The sequence below is a fragment of the Pinus tabuliformis genome, chromosome 5_2, assembly GCF_031772625.1.
Source record: "Pinus tabuliformis cultivar Carrire ecotype Pingquan chromosome 5_2, CPIR1, whole genome shotgun sequence".
NCBI classification, from domain to species: domain Eukaryota; kingdom Viridiplantae; phylum Streptophyta; class Pinopsida; order Pinales; family Pinaceae; genus Pinus; species Pinus tabuliformis.
This window is the reverse complement of record NC_142306.1, coordinates 455,884,215-455,904,351: the sequence shown is the minus strand read 5'-3', so window position 1 is coordinate 455,904,351 and position 20,137 is coordinate 455,884,215. Positions and strand designations below refer to the sequence as shown.

Below are 20,137 nucleotides of genomic sequence, written 5' to 3'. Positions count from 1 at the left end.
TTCTCTTACTACGGAGGGGAAAATAAAGAGAGCCTCTAAGATCTAATTAATAGTACTACCCTAATCGAGACACGCGTAATTGAGAATGACTCGTTTAACATCAAGAAAAATAGATCACAAGGATGTGATGATCATTATAAACATAATAACACCTTTACAATAAGTAAGCACTGGAGTCACTGAAATAATTCAATTACTCCAATACGAACGAAAGAAAACATGAACCATAAACATTCAAATAATAGTCTTAGAAACATTCACAATCCATGTGTGAAAATGTGTTGGCCTAGAAGGCTTTAATATTAAGAAAAAGTCCCAAGATACATAAATACAATGAACATCACTAGCTCCAATAGTGGAGTGTTAGAGCCACTACTTGCTCCCCAAAAGTACTAACTCTATCTCTCTAATGCCTTGTGGGAGAAGCCAAGGTTAAAATTCCTTTACATGAGAAATGAGGATCCTTTTATAACTTGAGGCATGACCTTTCACATCCTCATGGCTCTTTAATTTCCAACTTCTATTGACCTTTGGACTTCTACAACCTTTGGAATTCCAAATGAATTTTGGAATTACATATGACTTTTGGTATTACATGTCCTTTGGACTTCCATGACTCTTTAGTTCATACATGACTCTTAGACTTCCACATATTTGTCCTTAAAATGATTACAACAATACATCATGACTTCCACGTCATCATGTGATGAGACGGTCACAAGTCACTATCGTTGATGACTAGGACTAATAGTGACCGACGACATAGAATTTCTCCAATGATGACATGGTTTCCACTTGTATCTACGTTCTTCATACCGTTTCAATCGTCAATGTCCTCGCCCTCCAGAGGACCTTTGATCCAATGTAGTCTTCGGGGTGCTTTGATCATCAAGATTCAAGTGTGTTCTTTCATTCTTTCCATGCTTCCTTTGTTTGTTCCCTTTGCCTTACCTTCCTTATGCATGCTTTCCATGTTGTTTCTAGAATACGTGTATCTGCACTCACTCATGACAAGCAACCATCAGCCTGAAAATATCCTATTATACCATGTTTTATGCATATATATTTTTTCATGCATCTTTAGTGCAATCAAGAGGGACAAAAGGATCTTCTGGGTGCATGCGCACACTTTCAAAGGCTGAAGGGCTTCGGCATATGCTTAAGAGAGAGAGGCAATCAAGATAAGGTGTATGGCACAAGTCTGAAGGATGAAGGAGAAGGCTTTCGGCTTCCCAAGTGCATTATGATCTCAAGGGAGAGATGGAGGGTGCAGGGCATACTCCTGAAGGTTGAAGGATGAAGGATTTAGGACTTCGTGGTGCACTCATGCGCTCAGGAAGCCCATGAGGGCACATGGCGCAAGTCTGAAGGTTGAAAGGAAGAGCTTTATGCCTTCGAAGTGTGCTCACATGCTCAAAGGGTCTGGAGGACGCATGGCGCATTGAGAAAGGTTGAAGGGTAAATCTTAAGGCCTTCAAGGTGTGCTTATGCGCTTAAGGAGGGTGCACTTCTTCGAGTCAAAGGAGTGTGCTCAAGGAAGACTTAGTCTCTTGAAGGGCACAATTCAGAGCAAGGAAGGGGAAAGAGGCTTAAGGAGTGCACTTTGCACTCTTGGAGGGCGCATGGTGCACTTCTAAACAAGAAAGTATCCTCGATCAAGGCTTCAAAGTGTGTTGATGTGATTTTGTTCTCAATGGGTTTTCTTTGAACTGAATATTTATATAAGTTTGAGATATAGGGCGAGGGGTGACAGGATCAGCTATAGACATAAAACCATGTGCGGCACATACCAACTCATCAAGAAAACTTAGAAAAACTTGAACAATGAAAAATATACATCAAAACGCCACTTTGTACACATTCCCCGAGTACAACGAGTGAAATGTGTGCGACTGCGGCCCAAAAGTGTTGTTTTATAGCAACAAATATGTTACGATCGTGAAATACACCTAAAGACGTTATAATCAATGTGATGGCACTTGAGACGATTTGAGGACACTTGAAGCACATGTAATAACATGAGAAAACATTTGATGATCAAATAGACACTAGGTACGACAGTGATAGTAGGCTCCAAATTCGAATGTAGTGAAATTTTGGAGGGTGTTATAGCAACGACAACACATGGGTATATATGTGTCCTCATTACTTGTATGTTTCGTGCTAATAGGTTCATAGCACCAATTTTCTTGTTCATTTTCAAATATAATTCATGTCCCTCCACATCAAATTCAGAAAATGTCATAGAAACATTAAATAACTCGTGATTAAATTTGACTAGTATATATGATTAATAGAAAACAACACTACGGATAAATATATGTCTTTTCATCATTTGATTCACTAAATACGCACATGCACAAGTCATCTCCTTGCATATCGTTTAGATTGTATGAGTATTAAATTGCATTTCCTCTTAAATGTTATGAAATGATGGTTGTTCCGTGAAACTATTAATAAGCCTTGACTCAGGGTGTGGATGATTATTGACTAGGGTGTGGATTTTGAAAATCGCACATTGAATCATTGAATCACCCTGATATCAAATAAAATGAGCCCACGTCAATCCAACCTTTTGAGGAGTTGTGTCTGAGATGCAGAACATTATGAATTAAAGTTTTTATTCCTTGCTCCGCAGACATGTTCTCCCACACAACACTCCTTTCTCACATGCATCAAAAAGAGACAACATTTAATAGTGGATACTGAGTTTCTGAATAATTTCATGTATGTGGAATAAAGTTCCCTCTACACCCCCATTACTCATTATTAATTCATTATTATGTACTATCGTGCATGAGGGAGGTGTGTGGAAGGAGGACCAAAACATTGCGGAAGAAAGTTTTGTTCCTTGCTCCACACACTCGTTCTCCACACAACACTGCTTATTCACATTCATTAAAAAGGTACTTAATTTACTATGGCTTAATAATAAGTATTTAATCCACAAATGTGCTTAATATTTGAAAACCTTGAATACCAAGATTCATTTTTTCTAGTTTTTAAGCGATCAAAGCTATTGAACATAGTTTTGAAAACTGCACATCCCATGTCAATCCACCCTTAAGGGAAAATGTTTCCGAAGATGCAGAACATTGCAAATTAAAGTTTTTGTTCCTTGCTTCACACACTTGTTGTCCTGCACAACACTCCTTTATCACACACATTAAAAAAAGGCTTAATTTAATATTGGATACCAAGTTTATTTTTAAAGTTAAAATAATTTCGTGTATGCAGAATAAAGGTCCCTTTGCACCCTCATTCTCCCACACATACCCCCTCCTCCACAGATCCTTCATTCTGAACAAAGTCACAGTTCTATGTAACTATTCTCTCGCATAGCTAAATCTATAAAAGTTTAAAATGAAATAAGAGATAAAGGCGCTAGCAATACCTATCTTATTGTCAATGCTAAAGCATTAACCAAAGAAATGCACCTTGGTTGTCGCCCCGACCCGCCCCTGCTTACGTAAAGGACTTGCTCAAAACATTCTATCAATGTCAGTGTCAACACACTCATCGACATAATGGTGACTTACAAATTACCTTTTTTATTTTAAAATAATGTCATGCACTGACAAATACCGAAAATAAATCATCCTCCATTAGAGTAATTATGTGGCATCAAGGCTCCTCAGCTAATCGAAAATTAGAAACAAGATTTCAAGGAATTAGAAAATTATTTTAAAATTTACAAAAAAATAAAAATCTTTAACATTTTCCCTAAACTTTAATTAAAATTACAAAAACTCAGTAAAATAATAGAAAATCAATACACTTTAACTACAAATCGAGTACTATAGTCCCTAATAAGACAAAGACTAATAAAATAGGTATCATAAAACTACCATAATAATATAAAGTACTATAACCTATCATAATAATACAAAATATGATAACCAATTGGCTATGTTATAAAGTAGTAGAACAAAAACCAAAAACAATTTTACTATATATTTGAAAAGAACATTATATTGACATAGTGTGATTCTCATTATAATCATTTGATACTCATAAAATAATAATAAATAAATTTAAAACATAAAAGTTCAAGGAGTAGAAAAAACAATTTTATTGTATATTTAAAAAGAAAGTTATATTGAGGTAGTGTCATTCTCATTATAATCATTTGTCATTTGTTAGTTATATCGAGGCAGTGTCATTTTCATATAATCATTTAATACTCGTATGAAATAATGAAAAAGTAAATTTAATAGTGCATGATATTATTATGTATTCATTTTGCTTCATTATTGATTGTAGGCATTTAAGATATATGGTTTTTAAGATTATTTAAAAAATTATAAATACCATTTATGTCTTAATAATCAAGAAAAAAAATATTAAATTAATTTTTTCATAGAAAAAATCTTAATTTTATTTATTTCAAAGAATATATAACAAGAAAATTGGTGCATTCATCAAGATGTATCCACATTTTATACTAGTAATACCTTTAACATTTATTATATTAAATACAAATACACCAGTTATATAAACCAATTTAGAAATATCATCAAAAATAAAACATCAGATAAAAAATATGTTCCAAAATTGGCACATGAAATGTAATTGTAGAATATGTATATAACATTGCCCTCTGAAGACAGAGAGAAAATAAAAACTCGAACGGTATAAAAAACAATGTCCAGAAAATTGTATCATAAGAACCCAAAAATCACAAAGAAAAGTAAGAAGACATGTGTTGGTCCATGTCTCAAATATCTGGAATTTCATCCATGAATGGCCTGTGATATTATTTTGATTTGTCCCGGCCCCAAATTTTGGTCACCTGCCAAAGCCCCCTATCCAAGAAAGTGTGTGCCTTAGATAGTGTGTCTGCTTCCTGGTTCCTTGATCTGAAATGTGCCTACAAGAGAAATGATGGAAAGAAAGGCTCAATCTGCAAATGTCCTCCACAATGTTGACCAAATGGATATTTTTGCATTGTTGTACATCATTGACCCAATTAACCACCAATAAGGAGTCACCAAAAATTTGAATCCTATCACATCCCTTCTCAATAGCAAAAGCAATCAGTGATATGCAGGCTAGTGTTTCTGCCCAATTGTTTGTACCCAAACCTGAACCAAATTTAACATGATAAGCATGTTGTTCTGACAAATTAAGAATAAAACCCCCACTAGCTAAATTCCCATCCTCTTGGGAAGCCTCGTCGAAGAAACCCCAAGGTATATAAGTGTCAAGAAGCACTTCAAGGACATCCTTGATCACTGGCATGTCCTTTATTTGGGGAAAATGTTTAAGGATGGCAAGGCCCTCCGTGACCAGGATCCTCGGGTAGGAGGAAATCCCCTAGAAAATCTCTATATTTCTAGCAATCCAAACTCCCCAGCAAACAATAAGAGGAAGAGCCTTTATAATTTTGTTCACCCGATCTTATGTCCAATTTAACCAAGAGATAGCAAAGGTATGACCCTCCCATCTGCAATGTATCCCTAAACTGACTCTGCATCCATTCCAAACTTGCTGAGTGAATGGACGCATTACAAAATGATGGTTAGTCATTTCATTTGCCCCTTTGCACAAGGAACACCACCCTGGACTAATGGCATGTCTTTGTTGCATTACCTCCCATGTAGGGACCTTGTTTTCCATGATGCACCCACCCAATAGATTGGCCCTCTGAGGGAATTTTTCCTTACAAATTGCTCTCCACCAGTACTCCACCTCACCCATATGTGCCTGAATATTTAAGAAAATGTAGCCCAATTTTGGAGTGTAAATACCTAAAGGAGAAGATGCCCACACCAACTCATCCCCTCAATTATTGAGTCTGATATGATCCCTAGACAAGGCACTCAAGTACATTTTCCATTCTTCTTGAAGAACTTCAGGAATATTTAAGACATCAACAACAAGCCAACCTTGTCTCCATAAATTTGTTTCCATCAGGTTCCCAATCTGGCTGAGTTTGGTATAGCCTTTATCCCATAAGTGCAGAATAATATTTTAGGAAATTAAATGATTTCCCCAGCTGCCTAGCCAGGGATCCCCAATATTACCTTATTCCCATCCCTGATTTTCCAAGCCAAACCATAAGCAATTAACTTGAAAGAATTTAAAATCTCCCTCCACAATGATGAGATATTACCTTTGGATCTATTTTATCTCCTAACTCGGTCCTCTAGCGAGTTTGGCCTTATATACTTTTGGATAACAACCTTCATCCACAAGATGGTAGTAGTGAGAAGTCACCATCCCGGTTTTGATGCTGGCCCTTTGGAGAACTGGAAAAAAAAATAAAAATAAAAATTAGACCCCATCCCCCCAGGAGTTTTAGAATTGTAATTATTGACCATTTTACTCATGGGAGGATAGAAACCTCTCGAGTACCATCTCATAGAAATTTAAAACAAACCCGCCTAATTTTTTCTAAAACGCCCTTCAGAATCTATGCCAACGACATCCAATATATTAGGATCGCTTCCAACACAGATTTAGCAAGCACCAGACGACTAGCTATAGACATCCATTTATGAGTCCAGCAGGACAACCTATTTTCCAATTTTACTGATAACCAAAAAGAATCTTCAATTTTGTAAAAATTTGGTTTTTAAGTGGAACCCTATATATTTAAGAGCTGAGTCAAAATTTAGAAACTCAAATTGAAAGAACATTCTAATAAAATTAACCTGTTGCATATCCAGATTGTGAGTAGTAATAGTGTATTTTTCTTGATTGATAACCATCATAGTTGCACTACAGAAAAGTTTAAGGATAACATGTAGAGTTTGAACATCCCTTCTTGATCCATCACAAAATATTACTATATCATCTACAAAGAGCAAGTGTGTAATAGCAAGAGTTCTGGAAACACTTACACTTTAAAGTCACCTCTATGCTTGGCATATTTTAGCATCCAACTAAGTCCTTCAACCACTATAAGCAAAAGGAGAGGTGATAAGGGACATCCTTGTCAAAGACCCCGTTCTTCTCAAAAAAAAGGAGAAGTTGCACCAATTATGAGAACTGCAAAGCATATTGTATGTAAACAGCTCATAATCTAGTTAATGAAGTGGACCTCAAACCCCACATGTGTAAGAAGGAGGCAAATAAAGATCCAATTGACTTGGTCATAAACCTTAGAGAGGTCGATTTTGAGAATTATTCCTTTTAATTTTTGTTTTAATGCTATGGATACCTTCTTAAGCCACCCCTATCACCTCATGAATTTGCCTTCCTTCCAAGAAACCAAATTGCTCATTAGAGATATTTTTCGAAAGAATGGGCTTGATTCTATGAGCTATCACCTTAGAGATTATTTTGTATACACAATTGAACAGAGAAATAGGCATGAACTCATCAAAGGAGGAAGTGTTACCAGCTTTCGGAATTAAGAAGATGAAGGTTGAGTTTAAAGCTGGAAGAATTCTACCCTCCCTTCAACTATCATTGATCAATTTCAATAAATCCCCACCCAGCAAGTCAAATAAGCCACTAAAGAATTCCATTATCCACCCATCCAGCCCTAGAGTTTTATCCTTTTGAAAACTTGAGAGGGGTTTTTTTGTTCTTCTTAAGTCATTTCCTACATTAGATCAAGGTTGTCTTCCACTTCCACAAATCTCGGATAATAATAATCCACCCTTATGACTTTTGCAATGGAAATTCCCCCCAAAGCTTTGAAGAGGTTTACAAAATGATTCCTTCCAAGGTCAACCAGTCCTTCAAAACTAGTAACCTATCTTCCTAAGTGAACATTTAATTCCCATATTGTATTTGCCATTTTCTGTCTCTTCGCATAAGACTAAAAAAAATTGGTATTTTCATCACCCTTTTATAGCTAGATCGCTCTGCTTTAATCTCCAATCTGCCTCCCGAGAAGAAAGGATATCTTTTTTCTTTGTGAGTAATCTGACCAAAACCTCCCTAAAGACTTGATCCCTAAAAAACTCCTCCGATGAGTTTGAGGCTAGGCCCAACTGTTGTTCAATATTTAAAGGTACCTCATCCTCCCTATGTTTTTCTTTGTTTCCCACACCTTAGACATCAACTTGAGATTTTTTAGACTATCCACAAATTGTTGAGTTGTAGAGATTCCATTACTCTGATCATGATGTCTTCAGTTTACGGAAACCATAATTTTGAAACTGTCATCCTGCAACCATTCCGAATTCATCTTAAAAGGGTTGGCAGGCTTCTATAATTGTCCCTTAACTTCCAGCAGAATCAAGGAGTGATCAAAAACTTCTCCCATGTCAATCCATTGTCTTATAAACCCAAAATTTTAGAATAGGGCCTCTGCCACCAAGAATCTATCAATACACTTTTCCACCCTACCCTCTCCTGCCCTTTGATTTCACTAGGTAGGATTGATCCGAATAGGATGTGCATCAACAAGCTTGCACAAGCCTAGATGATGGGAGAAGAAGTTTGTGAGAACATCCAACCTAGCCCTCACTCCCCAGGATTTGGCAGCTCCCAATGAAAAGTTTAGATCTCCACCTAAGGTTAGATTGTCTCGCTTCAACATTGACTTCCCAAACAAATCAGTCCAAAAACCTATATTTTCTTCATGTAGACCGTAGATATTAATAAAGGTGTAAGTAGAGTCTAGATTCGAGGAAAAACCTTCCATCCTCGATCTAGAGAGAACACTCCAAGTATTTTGATCTTGGATTTTGCGAGAACCCCACCCCAAATCCAAACCTTTAGATCTCCCATGAACATCTAGACATGTAAACTTCCAGAAAGGCATAGAATGCTTAAGGAAAGCAATGATGGTATCCCCTTCTTGCAGAGTTTCTTGAAGGAAAATAACTTGAGGACCTTCTGATTTAATCATTATTTGAAAGCAAGCCTTTTAGGGTTACTTGCTAACCTTCTGCAACTAAAGGTGAGCACTTTCATTGGGAAACAGCTTCATGGGCCTTCAATGCTCTAAGGGCCCGATCAATTGAGGATTGTCTACCCGAAGCCAACTCTTCCCTAATGTGGGATTTTGCAAGAGAAATATGATATTTCCTTCCCCGACCTCTCCCTATACCACAAGGAGTCAGGAGTTTTCCTAAGCCACTGTGGATACCAACGAAGGCAGGGAGGACCTACCTTGATCTTAGATAGTAGCGAATAGAATAATGCCTTCATCTTCTCATAAGAATTAATTGAAGGAAACTAAGGGGGATGAGAGCCCTCCCATAACATTCAGAAGGGTACATGGAACTTGTCCTAAGGAAAGAGATGTTACAAGGATTTGTATGGAATCCACTTTTTGCTCATTACACACCTCATCCCAGTGATGATCCAATACTTAAGAAGGACAATAAAATAAATGGAAATAGTGGAGGGGAAGAGAAGTACCCTACAAGATGACATCCTCTTTCAACTGACATGCCATATCCATGAGCTCCTCAATCTGTTGCATATGGTCTAATACCTCTAAATATTGCATCGTTGCCACTTCTACCTCCATACACCTAGCTTCATCCTCAACATTATCCTTTAATCCTTCAGCATCCAAGCCTTCCCCCCTAGGGCTAAAAAGAGCACCACATCCCCTATAGATTCCAATCCTTCATTCCCAATCCCTTCCATGTCCTTTTCATGATCTGTTTGTACCCCCACTAAGGCCACCAATGACTCATTTGGGATCTTTTCCTCACGCTGTGATTTTGAACCTATAACACCTACCCCCTCATCCTTCCTCTGGTTTTTATTTGGTCTAGCCTGGAATTGTTTTTCTTTGAAGGACATTATTCAATTGTCTAAAAGGTGTCTATATTTGTGGCACCTATTACACCTAAAGGGAATCCCTTCATAGTTGAGCTCCAACAGCCATTCCTTTTCTTTCCCTATATTCATTGTTTGATATAACTTTGATCTCAAGTCCATAATGACCAAGATTCTTGCCACCGACCAGTCCTTGGTCTCTTTGTAAGAGTAATCCACTCCCAAAAACTTCCCCAAGTTTTTCTCGATATTCATGAAACTATTTGGATTCCACATATGTATAGGTAGACCCAGGATGTGAACCTAGACAAGCATCACATCCATTCTTTCTAGACGTGCATCAAATAAGGGATTCCAAAATTTGAAGGCAATAGGGGTGGAATCAATAAACCATACCTCTTTGGCTAACACTTCTACATCCACCCTCGAATGAAAGAATAGTTGAATCCACCTCTTCGCAAGCAGACGAATTATTAGAGAGTCCAAAACCCTATCATTGATGTTTTCATTCATCCACCCTTCCACGGTTTACACATTAAACAACCTTCTTCGTGCCCTCCCAACAAGAATTTTTTTAGCTAACTCAGAGGCATGGGCCATCTCCACATCTTCCCCTACACAAGTGTTATACTTAATTCACCTGCTTTCACTCTTCAAGACCTTGTGCTTCTTTTTATGGTTTTTTTCTTTTCTTTTCTGGTCACTTAACCGCTCCCCCGGTCTCTTTTGTACTCCTCCCCTCACCTACTACTCTGCCCTAGAAACCACTGCCTTGTGTATGGATTTGTTGTAGTGTTTCTCCCTCATCCGCTCCAACCAATGTCCCCGAAAGAGCACTCTCCAAAGAAATTTGAACTATAGAGAGTAGACCCCGAACTCTTGGTTGTGGAATAAAGCTTGAAGATCTTATGCAATAGACATTTGAGACTGGTATATATCCCTTCCCCCTAAAACCCTGGCCTGCTTCTTTGATCCAAAGATGTCTACAAGACCTCCCCCACCTGGATGATCAAAAATACCTAGACCCAGAAAACTAGTAGCCGATGGCTCCATGAAACCCTTATCCACTCCAAGACCGACCCCATGGCCCCCAGAATGCATGTAAGAGGCTACTAGGAATACTTGTAAGAGGAGAGAAAGGATTATTGCATGAACCTTGTGGTCCGACTACCCCACTGGACTGAGTTGTTGGAAATTTCTCCCTAGTAGACATATTTGAATGTCGACGTTTCGAGTCTACAACAAGACCCATATTTAGGACAAGCCGATGAGTCTTGTTGTAGACTCGAAACGTAAACATTCAAATATGTCTACTGTGGAGAAATTTTCCACAACTCAATCACAGAATTCGCCCCACATAAATTTGCAAAAAAAAATACCTCATTAGAATTCACCACCACCTCCATCAAGTGGCCAACAGCATGCATCTGACCTCCAAACCTATCAAAACCATCCACCTGGTGTTGTGGAATTGCAGTTGGTCCTTGACTCACTGACTTCTCAGCACTAGAAACCCTAATAATTGTTGGGGAAGTAAAAATAGACCCATTGGTAGGGCTTTCCAGCTCATAGTCCACCATCTCCATCCTCTCTTGGAACGATAAACCTACCAACTCAGCTCAAACCACCAACACCGTTCTAGGGCAAGACAAATAGGGAAGTAGTGATTCACAGTAAAAATACCGCAGAAAAGAAAAAAAAACTTCTACATTTTTACTTCGCAAAAATAAATAGGATAATAAAACAGACCTGTCATTGACCTGAGGAAAAGACACTGACAAGCAATAGAATACTATGGAAACTGTAACAAATGAAATAACCCCCCATCAAACTTCGTAGCTAGAAGTATCATTAACCAACACACCAATAACCAGGGTGAGTCATTGTCAATATCATATCCATTGCTACAAATGTCTAGACTCTATAAAACCCTAACCTCCATCACTCCCCAACCCATGAAAATTTATACACTTCAATCCTTATATTAAATTAATTATAAAAAATTATTATTGATTTTTTTTTAATTTTATATATAAAAAATAATAAATTATAATTATTAGGAAATTTGATTCAATTAACAAGGCTAAGAGAATATTAATTCTAGTACATCACTTAATGGAGTAAAAGAGTTGATTCCTTTCATAATTTAAAATTTTGATTCAATTACCAAAGGCTAAGACCATATTAACTCTAGTAGATTATTGAATGGAGTAAAAGGGTTGATTGCTTTCATAATTTATTTGATTTATGTTTACCCTTCACTCCAAGGATATTAAGAAAACTACGATGGAGATTCCTTACTCAGGTTTATATCTTTATCAACAACACATCTTTTAGAAGGTGGAATGGGTTCTTTTATTGGAGCTATAAACTTAGAATGTGTTTTTTTGGGCCTCATCATTAGGTTTTGTGATTCGATAGATTTGTTGATTTCTCCTTCATACCTAGAAACATATTCAAATTAATGTAAAATTCCTTAAATTTATATATTGTATACAAAATTAACTTTGGAAAATCACTTTTTCACTATCCCATGAATAGATTCATTCAAAATCATCACATTCCTTAATAATCTTACAACAAACTTTTACATAAAGTAAACTACATAGATTTTGGCATGGATCAAATTTTCCATATTACTTTGTAATTATTACAAATTTATTTGGGAAATTTCCAACTATAACAAATCTATATATGATATGGGGATAGAAGGATTTAATAATCACTCAACATTTTGTTGTTGAAGCTAGTTTTAAATATTATAAATATGATTTAACAAATACATTAATTTAATATTTATATATGATATGTGGCTAGAGGGATTTAATAATCATTCAAATTAATGTTGTTGAAGCTAGTTTCAAATATTACGATTTAAAAAATACACTAATTTTGTCCAAAATCATGGGTCATTAATTAAACGACAATATAACTTCATATAACATATATTTCTTTTCGAACACCATGCATATTTACACTCCCCACCACATAAATGCACAATATATACCTTCACTCCATCACTAGGGAGGAGGCCTTTTACACAAATGCAACACTTTGACCCCCACTTTCCTAGGCGGTGAAGATGTAGAATTGTGCGTACCTTCATTTCGAGGAGGATAGGAGTTGAAATTGTGTATATATAACAAAGTTTTATCTATTCACAAATATATTATAAATTTTATATTTCTATAGTTGAGAGCGGGAAGAGAAAGGAGGAAAAGAATATACTTGAAAAATGATTTTTAAATCATTTATAAATATACTCATAAATAAACAATATTATATATTATATTCTTTTTATAGAAAATTTTCAAAATAGATTTCATATATAAATATTTTTTAAAAATTTTAATCATTTCAAACAAATATACATAATTATTTAACATGAATTTAATAAATAGTAAATAGGAATGAATAGCCTAATTTCTTTCCAAATTAAATTTTATATAATTAAAACTTTATCCTTTTATATATATATGAAAAAATAACCATAAACATGTTTATATAATTATATAATTCAACTTCATTACGAAGTAATTTTACATTTACGTTTTTACAATATTTATATACATGTGTATACTTAAATAAAGTATTTTTATTTATTGTGTCAAGCACGTATGAGGAATATATTATCATCTTTCATAATAATAAAATACAATCCATCTAGGAAAGTTAGTTACACTATATCGAGTAAAATTATACACAAAATTCATTAATAATCATTTATTAAATATATGGAAAATTAATTATTAAATTATTAAAAATAATTTAATTAAAAAAAGTCAATATTTAATTTAAAAAATCAAACCACATTATATGTCATGTAATTAGTTTGAATTTCATTAATCTTAATTTTAATTGGTTGCATAATATATATTACCAACATAAATCTATTTTAATCTTAAATTTATAAGTGTTGAGAGCAAGAAATGTAATTTTTTTTTCTTTTGAGTGTAAATTTGAGGAAAAGTTTGTACCTCTAAAAATTTAATCCCTCTCAAAACAACAAAGTTAAGATAAATCTATGTTGATTCTTTATAATATCATTTGTATTTATATAAATTTCACATCTCTATATTTTTTTATTACGCCGTAAGGCGTTCCCTCTGAGAGGAACTCCCCTCCGTGCCGCAGTGTCTCGTTATGGGCCCTTAGATCGATTGTTAGACGATGGAATAAACTCCAACCATTAGATCATCGACCTTTTTAGAAACCAAACGTCAGCGAAGAGAGGCCAAGCGTCTGTAGATGAATGAGAGGCCAAGCGTCTGTGGATGGATGACAGAGGACAGCAATCTGAGGCGCCTCGATCCCCTTCGATCTGAACATCAGGGAGCTCTATGAAGCGGATCATGTCCCTTGACGAAGATGGCAGGCTCAGATCCCCTTCGATCTGAACATCAGGGAGCTCTATGAAGCGGATCATGTCCCTTGACGAAGATGGCAGGGTGTGGTGAGGAGAATACCGGCTCAGGGCGAGTCATTTCTCTGCATCTTCATCAGCTTCTGGCTCTTCTGTTTCATCTTCTGCATTGCCGCCCTTAGCTTCACCCTTCAGGTCTGCATGGGCAGGTTATGGAAAGACAGGTGGCCTGCGGCATTCATCGTCTCTCCAAGACTTCTCAACATACCGCAAGGTTGGTTCTGAAGAAGGGGATTTAGCCTTGAGCGGTGCTGGTATTCTTCGAACAAAACCTTCATCGATAAGGGAGGGCACAGGAGGAGGCACTAGCTTTTCAAAGGAGAAGGGCCTACCTTCAACACCATTGAGAAAACAATGCTGGTTAAAGGTGGCTGTTGGGTTTTTACTTCTCTTAATGCTTTTAATTCTGATCATTGCGGGATTTGGTTGGTTAAAATCTTATCGGAGTACAGAGGCATCACATTTTTCTATAGTTTTGGACTGTGGGAGCACTGGTACCCGAGTTTATGTGTATGAGTGGGTGCGGAATGATGGCAAGCATCAAGGGAGTCTTCCAATGGTGCTGCGCCCATTTCCTGAAGGTACTGATGGCAAGTCAAGGCAACAGAATGGTCGAGCTTATCATCGCATGGAAACTGAACCTGGTTTTGATAAACTTTTACACAATGAATCAGGGTTGAGGTCAGCCATGGAACCACTGCTCCAGTGGGCTGAAAAGCAAATACCGGCTCATGCTCATAAAAATAGCCCTCTTTTCCTTTTGGCCACAGCAGGGCTTCGCAGGATGCCAAGTTCAGATTCAGAATGGATCCTGGACAAGGCATGGTCAATTCTAGAAGAATCTCCATTTATGTGTCGAAGAAATTGGGTTAGGATAATTACTGGGGTAGAAGAGGCTTACTATGGATGGGTAGCTCTTAATTATATGATGGGTAGATTGCAGAATATGCCGATTCTGGAGACGTTTGGTGCACTTGACTTAGGGGGTTCCTCATTACAGGTGACATTTGAATCTAAATATGGCTTGAATCTGACCATTGGAACAATGGAACGCCATCTAAATGCATATTCTCTTACAGGTTATGGCCTAAATGATGCCTTTGAAAAGTCCGTTGTACTTCTACTCAGAAAAAATTTAAAAACTGACAGTGGGAAATTCTCTGGTGGTCAGTTGCATCTCAATCATCCTTGCATACATGCTGGTTATAGACAGCAATACTCATGTTCTCAGTGTTCTTTCTTACTCCAGAATGGAAGTCCTCTGGTTGGTGGAAGAGACATAAGTAAAGAAGAATCTCGAGTAGGGCTTGAGTTGATTGGTGAGCCCAACTGGGAAGAATGTGAAGCTCTAGCGAAATCAACCATAAATGCCTCTGAATGGTCACATTCGGGGGCAGGGACAGACTGCAAACAACATCCTTGTGCTATCAGTGATCAGCAGCAACAATCTCAAGGGCAATTCTATGCTATGTCAGGTTTCTTTGTTGTGTTCAAGTTTTTTAATCTATCTGCTGCTGCTTCATTTAATGATGTTCTAGAGAAGGGTCGGGAGTTCTGCACTAAAACTTGGCAAGATGCTGAGCGGAGTGTTGTTCCACAGCCTTTTATAGAACAATATTGTTTTCGTGCTCCATATATAGTATCACTCCTGAGAGATGGTTTGCAATTGAAGGAGCAACAAGTAGTTGTGGGGTCTGGTAGCATTACTTGGACTTTAGGTGCTGCATTGCTTGAAGCTGGAACATTTTTGTTAAAACGGCCGACAGTGGGAGGCCAGGCTAATTTTCACATTTTTGAGAAAAGACATTTCGATTTAGATCCAACTACTCTTACGGCAGTGCTCTTTATGTTCTTTTTAATAATAATATTTGCTTTATCGTGCCTTCGTAAAGGGATCTTGAGGCTGTGGCGTAAACCGCATTTGCCTCTTTTTGGACAACACACTTCAAGTGGCAGCCCCATTATCAAAATTCCATCGCCTTTTCGCTTCCAAGGACGTAATTCCATCGGTAATGGAATTTCTCCAAGTCGTTCTGGTAAGCTCTGTAACTGAAACTTTAAATTATTCATCTTCAACAGTTTTTTTTCCATTTTGATTAAATTCTTCCAGATCCATCACAGTGAGTTTTTTGAGTTGACATTTTGATCCAGCCAGAGTGGCTCACCATCAGGACTCAAAAAACACTTGCTGGCTCGAAGCCTCCAAATATCAACTCAAAAAACTCAGTGTGATGGATCCAAAAAAAATTAATCAAAGTTATTCATATCACAGAAGCCTTAACTTAGAAAAAACTTATTTTACCAATTGAATAATCTTGATTGATCATTTTTCTTTTCCTTCACTCACTTGACAATCTGCCTCTATATGTTTGTGTTTATGTTGCCTTTTAATTCTCTTTTCTTTCAGAGGCTATGCATTTATTACTCATCGCTGCATCTTATGCTTATGTCAAGTTTTTAACCTCCGTGGTTACAGAAATGTTGATTCCCCTGCTTTTTCCACAAGTCCGCTGCATATGTTTGCATAAAATTTTCACTTAAGTTTCTTATTGAATTTACAAGTGTTTGTTGCTTGAGTGCCATGCTTGGTTGTCTTTGGTTTGCCAAAGGTTTTGAGAAGATTAATACGATTAGTTTGGACTAGTGCTCAGCTGAGTATTAGCAATAGTTTATAATTTCTGTAACTATACTCATGATGATGATTTGTTCCATGAAAAAATAACACACAACAAAGGATCTGTACATGTGAACCTGTAGTATGTGGAATAAAGTCAGCTCACTCCCGTTGAGGATGTCAATTAATTTTCTCATGTTCCACTAATCTCAACAAGGGTAAAACCACAGAAGAGGCATCCTCAGGTCATGAGCTGTTCAAGACTAAAAGCTCATGGGCTCTTGATATGTTTGGCTATTGCTGTTCCACATTTTTCATTTTTGTGATTACTACACAATTAAATGCAGAACAGGTTTAAAGTCTATGAAGTGTTTCAGATGATTGGGAACACCTATGGCAGTATTGTGTGGAAAATGGGTATATTATAATGTGGCATTGTGGCTGCATCTAATGTTTCCTCATAATCAGGTTTCTGGGATTCCAAGTGAGCTGAGGTGCCTCCCTTCCTGGATGCTTTGTTCACAAGGATGAAACCAAGTGCCTTTGATGCACCATTTGCGTGAGTCAAGAACTGTGGATATGAAGAATGGGATACTCGATGACATTCTACATGATATCGTTGACGTTGTTGGATTATGTCAAACAGTCAAAGTGGACAATGAAACATTTGGAGATTCCATGAATTTCAAAAAGCATGCCTTCCTTAAAGCAAATATAAAAGATTTAACACTGTACACAGGATACTTCCCAAAGCTTGTTTAATTATAAAACACATATATTTCTCAAATGTAGAAGTCATACCATGTGTGTGTTCCTTAATAAACCTTATAATAGAGTTTATAGAGCTGATCTTTTCTACGGACGAGATAGTCATTTAGGAAAAGAGGCTAACTTGAATTTGAAATGTTGTGTGGTCATTAGTATGTGTCGTAACTATGTTAAAGAAGCGACCAAATTGAAGAAACAGCAAGTGTATTTCCCTGGAGGTACCTTGTAGTACTGAGAAATTATTAATGATATGTTTTTCACCCCTTGTATTTAATATGCAAACAGGAATCTAGCAATTAGTTATTTCGTTTTTTCTATTCAAGACCAGATCCATAGTGCCTCAATTTGCTACTGGGCTAACCTGCATAGCCATGACTCTTTTCAGCATCTGGTCACAAAGGAGTGTCCTCTCTAGTTCTGTTTTCACACCAACACGTTTCTTGGCAAGTGCCTTAGGGCATCTTAGTTGACCCTTGTTTCTGGTCATATGCTCACGATTCTTTCCTTGTTCCCTGCTTGTGAAATGTGTCAAAAAGATCTGAGCTATAACATCAATTGTAACATTGCAGATCATGCTTGTCACTATTTTTTTTATGCTCCTCTTCATTGGCCACTGATCCATGGCAATGCATTCCTTTTCTGATGAGTGACATTCAGAAGAAGTTTTTAACATTAGAATAGTTTGATTCCAATTTTGGTTATAATTTAATACAATGCATACTTCTTCGATCCTGGAAATTGAGGGAAAATTTTACATGCAAGAGATATCGAAGACAGTGCACCTTCGTAGGTAGTTAATCCAGGGGATAACCATCAACATGGTGACAAACTCAAGTTGAATGTGTTTCACGTGTGATCTAGGCTTAACTTTCCCCAACCTCTTACATGCTCATTATTTGCTTATCATTTCCTTTTTTCTCCAAAGGCATTGCTCTAAGTTATTCTTGACAAACGGAGTTATATGGGGAAGTTGTTCATATCATGGACAGAATTAGCAAGGATCGAATAGAAGTTCACCACTTTTGCATCTCTCCAAAAGCTTTAGCTTTGTTTACACATACTGTAAACATGGATACGTTTTGGATCTGATTGGATTTCTTTTTTTATGGGCTTGGTTCTGATGCAACTGACATTTATTTACAATGAGGAATTTCATCTCTTCTTTTCCATTTTCCTAAAGTTGTTTGAACTCATTTCCAGAATTGCTAACTGGTGTGGTTGAAGCTACTATAAAAAACTAAAAAAGGATCAAATAAGGCAATTCTAGGGGATGGGCTGACATCCATTGTAGGAGGTAGGCTGCATGTTCTACTCTTCTCATGTATTATCATTGAACTGAAATTTAAGTCCAGGACTACAGTTTGTAGATCTGTTTCTATTGTCTTTGGTGCTTTGATCCTTCAACTAGTTTCCCCCATTTTATTCTGTCTCATGTGTTGTGAAACTGCCTTCCCTATAAGTGGTTCGGGGGAGAAGCTTTGCTTCTTTTAATAACATGCTCAGTCTACTAATCCTGATTGGATGGGATAGAAATTCACGTGGTCGCCATTAAGATTTCTATTGTTTAGTTTTACTTTACAAGAAGGATTTTGTATCTACTTTATTGATCTCATCACAGGAAACCTTCCAAATTCATTTGTCATGTAATTCTAATAATGTTGTTTATTCTTCCTTGAAATGAAATTAAAACAGTTATGAATCATGATGTTGCAAATTGTATATGATTTCTCTCTGTGTTTTCCCAAGCATCATATTCTGTAATGTAACTGGAATTATTTTTCTTCATTATTTTCAGGGGATGGAAGAGCAAAGATACCACTTAGCCCTTCAAATTCAGGGTGTCAGCAACCATGTGGACTTGCGCAAAGCCTTGCGGGTGGAAGTGTGCAACATGCTGATTCTCTCAAGCACCAGTCAACTGTGTCAGCTGGATTGTGTTTTCCAAGCAATTTGGGGCAAATACAAACTGATACTGGACCCTTGTGGACGCCTCACAGAGGTCAAATGCGGTTGCAGAGTCGACGATCACAATCAAGAGAAGATCTCAGTTTATCAGTTTTAGAGAGCCATGTCGTCAAGTTGTGATGGCTAGAAGCTGTATATAGATTTTAGAGAAAGGCTGTGCTTTTCTCAAAAGTGTACATTACAGGAGAATCTGGAATATCAACTTGTTAAGCGAGTATAGCTTTATGCAGCATCTCTGGGCTGGTTCTTTATGTATTGAGGGGAGATCCCTACAGCACAACTGAAATATATACTAAAATATTGCGAATTGTATTTTTGGTCTCTCTACATTTTGGCGGATGGTTGGATCTTGTTAATTTTATCTGTAATGTTAGCATATTCATCTCGCTTAGCGTCTTTGATGGATATTTGTAACATAAATGCATTTTAAATAACATTTTTTTTTCAACTTCAGGTCGCTGACAGCCAAATGTCATATTATAGAGTTATCATTTTATTCTTTTTGGAAATTTCGAAATCTCTTGGGACCCGTGTTGTTTCCTGGCAGTGTAAAGTTTCTTTACTTTTCAGAGGTTAAAAGGAAGCTTCTGAACACAGTTCATTGGCAGTTCATTCATGTGTTATCTTTAATAGTCAAACTCCAAGTTCATAGGATTCAATTAGTCTCCAAACCT

General features: G+C 36.8%; 1 pseudogene across 1 annotated transcript in view; it reads left to right on the top strand.

The window, feature by feature from the left end:
* LOC149159654 (putative apyrase 7 pseudogene) overlaps positions 1 to 19,911 on the top strand; it is an 86,153-nt pseudogene extending 66,242 nt beyond the window's left edge. The window contains exons 2-3 of the transcript XR_016261300.1: positions 14,155 to 16,152; positions 19,294 to 19,911. The product of XR_016261300.1 is annotated as a putative apyrase 7 pseudogene (transcript). The remainder of the gene's footprint in view (positions 1 to 14,154; positions 16,153 to 19,293) is intronic.
* The last annotated feature ends 226 nt before the right edge of the window (positions 19,912 to 20,137 follow it).